At 34.2% G+C, this 10,143-nt stretch overlaps 1 non-coding gene across 1 annotated transcript; it reads right to left on the bottom strand.

Moving 5' to 3' along the window:
• Positions 1-8,665: 8,665 nt before the first annotated feature.
• LOC128291921 (small nucleolar RNA R71) lies at positions 8,666-8,772 on the bottom strand. The gene has a single exon (XR_008281905.1). It is a non-coding gene; the product is annotated as a small nucleolar RNA R71 (small nucleolar RNA).
• Between the last annotated feature and the right edge of the window lie 1,371 nt (positions 8,773-10,143).

The following is a 10,143-nucleotide window of genomic DNA, read 5'->3' as shown; positions in this document are numbered from 1 at the left end:
TGGCTTACCCGTGTGGGCCCAGGGTTTCGACCCATCATGGCCTAGAATGGCCTAAGCCCATGAAAGTGCTCATGGTGGCCTTTATGATCAAATGCCCACGTTTTACGCATTCGGATTACCACACGAGTGAGCGCATGCTCGTGTAGCGTCAACGATCATACTTTTCTGGCTTTTTCCGATCTACGTTTAAAGCAATATAGTTACACACCTTGTTCGCGAGGACGTTTGAATGCCCATGAGTACTCAACCTATTTCAATTACACGCTTCGGTTAATCACATACTAATCGAGTAATCAAAAACCCACATCAAGACATTTATCCAAACTTACTTATCACTTCCTTTGATCGATAACTGTAGAACCATTGCAAAATACCTAATCACAAGGCCTTGGGGTTTCCTGCCCTCTAATAAACCTTATCAACTATCAAACAACAGAACAGTTGAACTACTTGAACAATCACTTACCGAAAGTGTAATGTCTAGACTAGAAGGAAGAATATTCGGCCTACACCCACAAGAGCCGAAAGCACTCAATTGATAGTGGCAAAATGGAACATTTGTACTTCTCCAAACAACGGCAACATAGGGAGACATTAGATGAAACTATAAGTGTGACAAATTAGAGAAAGAGAGAGAGAAGGAATAACCACGTACCCTCACACCTGATTAGTCAAAAAATAATAGTCCAGGACCAAAGGTATAGAAGGAGAGAACAGGGTATTCGGCTACCATGATTAAGATGAAGAGAGGAACAAGAGTCAAAAGCAATCGGTCAAGGTAGCAATGCGAAAAGAGTGGAAATCCATAAATACAAAAGAATCTAATAAGGGGAAGGAGCAAAGAAGAGAAGGGAAAAGGTTCACCTAAAGCAAACTAATTTTGAAGAGAGGAAGAAGAAGAGTGTTCAGCCAAGGTTTGAGAGAGGAAGAGAATAAAGCAATCGGTAGCAAAAGACTTTAGGGAAGGACTAACCCGAAATGAATTAGTTTGGAATAAACCCTGACTGGTCTCTAAAAAAAATTCGGACCCAAAAGAAAAATAATTGAGAAGAAATCCAAAAGCAACAATTCGACACCAAAAGAAGAAAGAACCAAAATACCCAAAAGAAAAATGTGCATCCAAAATCGAAAATTTTGAGGGAATGGATCACTCAACCGAAATTCTTGAGCAGCCACATACCAAAGCCAAATTCCCCTTGATTAGAGTACCAATTCGGCGTATCTCTTCCACCAAATTCAAATTCCCCAATTTCCTCCTAAAAACCCTCCTACTAGCAAACCTCAACAACTGAAAATCCCCCTTTTCACTCTCCAAATTCGACCAACAACAACTTTATTCAAACTCCTGGTGTTTCAGTCAAACACAACTTCCTCTCATGGCCATCAGTAAAAATAATCTCCATTTGCACAAGTAGGGATTCGAACCTGAGACCACTAGCACACTCCACATGCCACTATCCACTAGACCAGCAGGCCCATTCTGTCATGTTTCTAGCAAATTTTACTTATAATCCTACTGACCAAAGATAGGGGTTTTATCTTTAAAAAAACAAATTTTTTATGAAAACCAAGGTTTGAACCCTAGACTTCTCAGACTCTTCCCAGAAAACTTAACCACTGGAACAGATATACAATTGTGTCACTTTCTTGCACAATTAATTATTTATGTGTTGCCTCCTAACTGCTTCCATATGAAGACCTAATACTACTAGGCCCAAATTCGGGACGTTACAATTACACTAAAATAGTTTTGGACGGTAGCTATCGTCAAAATTTTCAATTCCACCAAAAATGGTGGAAATCGAATTAGAGGTTGAATAAGATATGAAATTAAAGCTTATTGAGTCTATTTTCATATAAAGAAAATGATGTAAGCAAAAGGGTTTTATATTGGAATTTTTGTGAGACAAGGTCAAAGTGACTTTGGGCTCCCCTATCTTAACTTTGGAAAATCACTAAAATTTTTACAAGAATATTTATTGATTAGAAATAATATGAATAAGTTCTTGATGAGTCTATTTTCAAGAGAAATAGATGGGAACATCATTTGAATCCCTTACTAAGAGATAAATAAATTTAAGTGAGGAAAGGTCGAAGCTATCAAATAACAGAACAGGGCTAACTTCGAAGAATAAACTGTACTTATTGGCTAAACCAAAAATTCTGAAAATTTTATGGTAAAAAGATATGTGAGTCTAATTTCAGGGAAAAGTTTTGTATCTTAATTTAGAGTTCTGTATCTCTAGTTATAAATAATTTAGTGTCTATGACTCGAGTAGACAACTTGACTGGAATATGAGCAAATAGTGAAATTATGATTGTATTTCTTTGAAATCAAGTTGAAGAATTGATAGAAACATGTTGATAATTTTCTTATTATTTTCATATGGACTTACTAAGCTTTAAGCTTACTCCCTCCTCTTCATTTCTTTAGTGTTGTCAGGTTGGCTTGGGGTTGGAAATCGTTGGAGGCAGCATCACACTATCAAGTCATCATTTTGGAAGTGTCGAGTTATATATATATATATATATATATATATATATATATGTATATATGTTAAGCTTTTACAAGTGAGTGGCATGAATAAAGACTTACTTTTTATGTTAGATGTAATCATGAGTAGCCAAATGTATTGCCTTATGTTGATTTATTGTATATAGCCATGGGATGTTACTTATAATGTTTTGGCTTATAAGCCTAATGATCCTTCCTATGTGATTACAATTGTTTACTATGAATGAATAGTATATCATATGTGCATGAAGTTTAGAATTGTTTTCAGAGGTTTCAGCCTCTAGCTAACTCAGTATAGTTTCAGAAGGTATTAACCATAGTGTTTCAGAGTAGTCCTAACTATGTTTTAGAAATACTTACAGGATCAGCGTCGGAGACTCGGTATACCACATACTTTCTCAATTGTTCAAATTATTAAAGAACTAATTCTTTTTTAAAAACACAATTTTGAATCCCAAAATTCACAGTTGAGTTTTGCAACCTGGCTCTAATACCACTAAATGTAACACCTCTTGATTTGGCCATAGCGTTTAGATTGGGGTTGGGGTGTTAAACTAAAATCCAACAATGTGCCTTGAGACAATGAATCCATGTCTCGAGACAGACCTTTATTGTTTTTGTAATTTTGCTTTGATTTTGTCATGTCTTGAGACATTGGGGTTCATGTCTCAAGAGTAAACCATTCATGTATTAAGATTGGTCTTAAGACGTAGTTTCCATGTTTTTCTAATTTTTCTTTGATGTTTGAATGTCTCTAGACAAGGGATCCTTGTCTTGAGACCTAAAAAATTGCAAGACTATTTTAGGTTCAATTTTTATGTGTCTTACAACAAAAGATCACTTGTCTTAAGACATGGCAATGCATGTCTCGAGACCTAAACCCAGAAATGACTATTTGGTTAATTTTCTTCATAGTGTCTCGAGACATGTTCTTACTGCCTCAAGACCAAATGGTTAGATTAACTTTGTTACACTTCCAAAATCTTTTCAAAATATCTCCTACATATCCCTCGTTTATACCAGTAATATACTAATCCATCATTCATCAAATTAACCATTCTAAATGCATCTAACACATACAACTCACACCATTTCATGCTTCAAAACTAAACAGAATTGAACAAGTTATGGATTAAGAAAAATTATACATATCATCAATGAAATTAAGTAACCAAATTAACCATAAAAACCCTAAATGCTCAATAGATACCAAAACATACCAAGTCATTTCAAATGATACTCAAACACAATACTCAATCTAGGTACATGCAGTTAACTATTTATAGACAAAAGAACACAAACTTGGTCTAAGCTGAGTTGTTGAGTCATGGATGCTTCCCAAGTCCTCTAATTTATCAAAACCTGTTAGAACTTGCGCTCGAAAACAAACAAATTCATACATTGGGTATAAAATACTTAGTAGTGCTAATATAATCCACATTAAATACATAAAGAATTAACTAAATAACATATAAAAAAATAACATTGATAAACATATTCTCATTCATTCTTTCACCAATGGTCTAATATATAAATGTCAAACCAAATGGAGTCAAAACATCATGTATTTTCGTATCACTGTACTAATGAATCATGCCACTATTAAGGTATTTTGGCCAACACTTTTGACTGTCTTCACATAAATACAAATGCATATAATTGCATTTCATTTATTCATATATTTTACAAATTCTCTATTACTTTCTTTCGTTGAAGCACCATTAGGGAATACGCATCTTTTCCTAATTTTGTTGTTCAATCTTCATATCAATAGTTCATAGTTTCCTAACATCATATATTCAACAAACAACATATCAAATCCCTATTATATATTCAATTCTTGTTTTGTTTGCCCCTATTAACTAGTTATAGACACTAGAATGGATACACTTATTTATATGTCAACATAACTCCACAACCTTTTGGGAATTAGGATTGTTTATAACACCTCGAAAATTTTGATATGACATGTGGCATAATTTCGAGCTCAAAATTTGAGAAACTTATGATAAAAGTTATGGAATAATTTGGATAAGAAATTTTATAGAAGAAAATTAATATTTGAAATAGTGATATGTGAAAGAAATCATAAAAGTGAAAATATGACAAAAAAGACTAAATCATAAGTTTTGAAAGGTACGAGGACCATTGTGCAAAACTACCAACAAGTGGAAAAATATGAATTATTATGGAGTAATTTTCATGAAATGTACTGGAATGTGATTTTTTGTGATGAAAATCACTTTTGAGACAAAATTGGAAAACTTGAATAGTATAAGGACTAAATTATGATTTTCTCATTTTATCTAGAAAAGAGCCAAAGTGCGATTTTCATTAATCATAAAGTTATAATAAATATGTATGATGAATTATAAACTTGATTTGGTCTAAATATTAAATTTTTGAGGAGAAATCACTAAAATAATAAAAAGGGGCTAAAGGGTAATTTTTCGTAAAAAAATCATTTGGTCAATTCCCTTGACTATCATGTTGGAAATATTAAATTTGGTCAATTTTGGATTGTTGGAACCTCGTTTTAAGGAAATAAGCTTCAAATTGACATAAATTGGACTTGAATAATGGGCATGGGCCTTGGACCTATTTGTGGATGATTTTTAATGGTTAAACACCCATTGGTCATTCATTTTTATTTCTTTCCCAGTCATCCAATAACCCTAATGACTTTTTATCTTCTTCCTCCTCTCTTGCCATTTTTCCATTTTTCTTTCAAATTTTCCATTACCCACATTGGAATTTTGTTAGAATCTTCATGTAAACAACATCCTAAGCTCATTCACTCCATAAATTTCATCATTCCCAACCTAGGGTTTATGGTGCTTTTGTGAGTAAATATGAAGGTAGAGTGAGAAATGATATGAACAATGTAAGAATTTATAGATTCTTATCACATATATGCATAATTTTCCTTTTAAATCAAGTTATGAAGTCAATGAGCCAAAGTAATGGCTATTTAATGCTGATGTTGTTAATGAAATTTTGTTATTCATGAAAGATAAGAAAGAAGAAGAAAATAAATCAAGCAAGGAGAAGAAAGAGTTAATGAATGGATTAGAAAGGAAGTTCCTCCATCATTTTTGGTGTTTTTGTATGGTAAGATACATGGAAAATACTGAGAAAAATGCTTATCTTGAATTGATATTTTTTGAAAATGTATGTAAGGTGTTTTTGGATTTGTATGAAAAAGTTTGACTATATTGCAAGTCACCAAGAATTGATTTAATAGCCTTATAATAAATATATTGTTGAATACGAATATTTGATATGTTGTGAAAATATGTTTTTAGATCTATTAGTAAAAGTTGTTATATATCGAAAAATGTTAAAATTTGTTAATGGTATAAAGACTATGTGGTAAATTAAATTTTGATCGAAGTCTCTTTATGGAGATGTAAAGGAAAATTTTTGAGATAATAGTGTAGTGAATTTACTAGTAATATTGTAACAAGGCCCTAGTAACTTAGTAAATAGTAAGGATACGACTAGCATGTCAATAGGGGACTCATGTTTTGTACTTCGTTACTCTTGTTACTTGCACTTTGGTATTTGGTGCAATCCAAATATGGTATTTGGACACTTGCGCTTCAGCACTCTTGTAATGTAATTCCGAATAATTTATCCCTAGTATCCTATCTTTGTTTACTAGGCACAGTAAGGGATGAAGTTAACTAACTATGAATCCTAAAAATAACTTGATTATGGTATGATGAAAACTTATGTTTAAATTCTTTTGATACAAATACTAGTATGTGTTCTTATGGTACTAAATTGCTCTTGGTTTTCCTAGATTGACATGTAGATGCTATTCGTATAACTTCTATATGTATTATATAATTTTTTATATAATGGGAATCTCAGTTTTGAATGTAAGTATTCCAGGTTTCATCCATATTTACTAAGCTCTATGCTTAATGCACTATTTTTTTGCACCCAGGTCTTTCGAACCAAGGCTCGGTGCTTCTTGAGGACCACAAGCATACACCATTTTCATCGTTCAAGAGTATGAAATATTTGTATTTGAATTTGTTACCTAGTGGCTAATAAACCATAATTTATACATATTTCTATCCCATGCTTAGCACATTTTATGGATGATTTTTCCTTAAAATTGGTGAATTTGATACTCCTAATGTCTTAATTTCATGTTTTAGACTTAGGTGAGCATAAGAGAGTGAAAGGAACGAGAAACGGGCCAAAAATGGAGAAAATGGGCCAACGTACAAAATCAACATGTCCTGGACTTCCTCACACGGGAAGACCACACGGCCGTGTCCCTTTGGCAAGGTCAAAGCATGATTTACACAGGTAGATCACACGATCGTGCCCATTTAACAGCCTTGACCATGGCCTTAAGTAATCGTGCACGGGCGTGTCACACGGGCGTGTCCCTACCGAGCCCAAGTTTAGTCCAATTTGAAAAAGGCCAATTTTGAGGGCTCTTAGGCATTCCAAAGCCTATTTAAACACCTGAGGAGGCACCTAGACAGGGGACGCAGAGGAGGAAGTAAGGAGTTCCTCAAGGAAAGCTGATCAATCCATCTCAGAAGCCAGATTCACCATCAAGACTGAAGATCTCCCATCAAATTCCCTCAGGAGTTTCGGGTTTTCTTATGTTTTGTTATTTTTATTCTTTTGAGATGTTTTCTTTCATTAGTATAAACTAAAACCCCTAAATACCTAAAGGGAATGAAACCTAAGACGGATCTTGTTATTATTATCTGAATTGTATGATAAATATTTGACTTGTTCTTAATTATGTGTTCTTAATTCTTGTTTTGATATTCCAGGATATTGATTCAAGTTAAGCTCTTATTCAGAGGAGGGATAGACCCTATCTAAGAGTAAATTTGTCATAATTAAGTGGAGTTGGTTGCGTGCCTAGAGATATGGTAACAAGATTTTTTCGGATTAGGGTGAAACCTAATAAGGGGATCCATAGATCAAATTAATGCAACCCTAGGGCGTTAATTAGAAAGAGATTTCAATTATTCAATCTAGGGTTAGACGTTGTTAGTCTCAAGAGAGATAATAATATAACTTAGGGATCTCTACGGAACCAATTGAATGAATAAATCGTCCGATTCAGAGTCAAATAACAAGTGAAGTCTAGGAGGATTTTTCCTTAGGTATTGTCTTAATCAATTGAATTTTCCAAAAAGTATTTTCCCTAAATTTCTTTTCTGTAATTTCTTAGTTTAATTAATTAGTTAGATAAACAAAACCCTTTTATTTTTTAGGCTAGATAATAAAAAGAAAGTTGATACTAGTACTTTTAGTTCCTTTGGGTTTGATAATCCAGTCTTACTAAAGCTATACTACTGTTCGATAAGTCAACTTGCCTTCATCGTGATAATAGTTAGTTTCAAGAACGATTCATTATAAATATTTAAATCTTGTCACGGATATCATGTATCAAGTTTTTGGCACCGTTGCTGGGGAACTAAGATATTAGGAACACTCGATTTTTATTACTTTAGCCATTTTACTTTTATTGCAATTTAAATTTTTATTTTATTTTCTAATTCTTCATTTATTTTCTTCTGACAAGTTTTTCTAGTTTATGACCAAAAGAAACCCGTCAGGACCATTACTCTTTGATAGTAAGATTGATAGCACAGTTAGCAGAAACCGAAGAGAAATAAGGCGAAGCTTACGTTACACAGAAGAGCAAGAGGAAGATACTTCAACCACCACCGAGGAGATAGCTGAAAACCAAGAAAATCTGGTACCTTCTGCGATTGCTGTTAATCAAAATCCTACTCTGCGTACTATGTGTATGACTATGCTAAACCTTCTTTAACAGGAACTGAATCGAGCATAGTTAGACCTGCTGTAGCTGCAAATACTTTTGAACTGAAACCTAACACAATTCAAATGATACAGCAATTTGTTTAGTTTGATGGTTTGCAGGACGAAGATTCCAACGCTCACTTAGCAAACTTTTTAGAACTATGTGATACATTTAAAATTAATGGTGTTTCTGATGATGCCATTCACCTTAGGTTATTCCCTTTTTTATTGAGAAACAAAGCTAAACTGTGGTTGAATTCGTTACCACGGGGGTCAATCACTACTTTTGAACAAATAACTGAAAAGTTTTTACTAAAATACTTTCCGCCGGCTAAAATGACTAAATTACGTAATGATATCTCTTCTTTTGTACAGATGGATTTAGAAACACTCCACGATGTGTGGGAGAGATATAAGGACCTTTTGCGAAGATGCCCTCACCATGGGTTACCACTCTGGCTACAGGTTCAAACCTTTCATAATGGCCTGAATCCTTTTACTCGACAAATGGTTGACGCAGCTGCTGGCAGAACCATCAATAATAAAACACCTGAAGATGCCTATGAATTTATAGAGGAGATGTCACTGAATAACTATCAGTGGCAAGTCATGAGGACAAAGCCAACGAAAACAGCCGGTGTTTATAACGTCGATTTAGTCACCATGCTCTCTAATCAGGTAGAACTCTTGAATAAGAAAATTGATGGTTTTCTTAGTTCCTCACAGGTTCATCTAGTAATGCAGTGCGAAGCAAATGGAGTTGAATCGAGCAATTCAGAATACCCACCTTATGGCCACAACATGGAGAACAATCAGTTAAATTACATGGGTAATAATCCTCGATCTCAAAACAATCCTTATAATAATACTTACAACGCAGGTTGGGGGAATCACCCAAATTTTTCATGGGGAGGCCAAGGAAATCCGAAACCACCATCCTCTCCAAGCTTTCAGCAACCACCATACTAGTAGAAGAAAAAGCCGAACCTTAAGGAGATGCTAACCGAATTCATCTCGGTGTCAGAGATTCATTTTTAAAATACCGAGACAGCATTCAAAAATCAACAAGCATCAATCCAGAGGCTCGAAACTCAAATTGGATAGCTCGCCAAGTTGATTTCTAAACGACGACAAGGTAGCCTGCCAAGCAACACTGAATCTAACCCAATGGAGCAACTCAACGCAATTGCCATTCATGATGAGGAAGGGTTAGTGGAAAAACCAAGGCCAGAACTAGTGGTTAGCGAAGGTAAGAATAAGGAAGGCCAAAACGAAAAAAAATTGGTAAGTACAAAATATAAACCTCGTGTGCCATAAACCAATGCAACAAGGAAAGACCGTTCAGATGAACAATTTCGTAAATTCGTTAAACTTTTAAAGAAACTACATATTAACCTACCATTTATTGAAACACTTTCGTAGATGCCATACGCAATCAAATTTTTAAAGGGGCTTTTAGCAAATAAACAAAAGTTAAATGAAAGGTCGCATGTGGAGCTGAACGCGATTTGTTCGGCTATTCTTCAGAATAAGCTACCCAACAAACTAAAAGATTCAGGGAGTTTTACGATTCCTTGTTTAATTGGTAGTTTAGATGTTAATAATGCGTTGGCTGATCTAGGGTCTAGTATCAATGTTATGCCTTACAAATTGTTTAAGCAACTAGGTCTAGGGAAACCCAAGCAAACTAAGATGAGCATTCAATTAGCAGATAAAATTGTCAGATTTCCTAGGGGTATCATTGAAGACGTACTCGTTAAAATTGACAAATTTATATTCCCAGTTGATTTTGTTGTTTTAGACATAGAAGAGGACAGTAA

Source organism: Gossypium arboreum, chromosome 4 (genome assembly GCF_025698485.1).
Source record: "Gossypium arboreum isolate Shixiya-1 chromosome 4, ASM2569848v2, whole genome shotgun sequence".
Lineage (NCBI taxonomy): Eukaryota > Viridiplantae > Streptophyta > Magnoliopsida > Malvales > Malvaceae > Gossypium > Gossypium arboreum.
The sequence above is the reverse complement of the archived record's forward strand: the minus strand, read 5'-3'. Positions and strand labels throughout refer to the sequence as shown.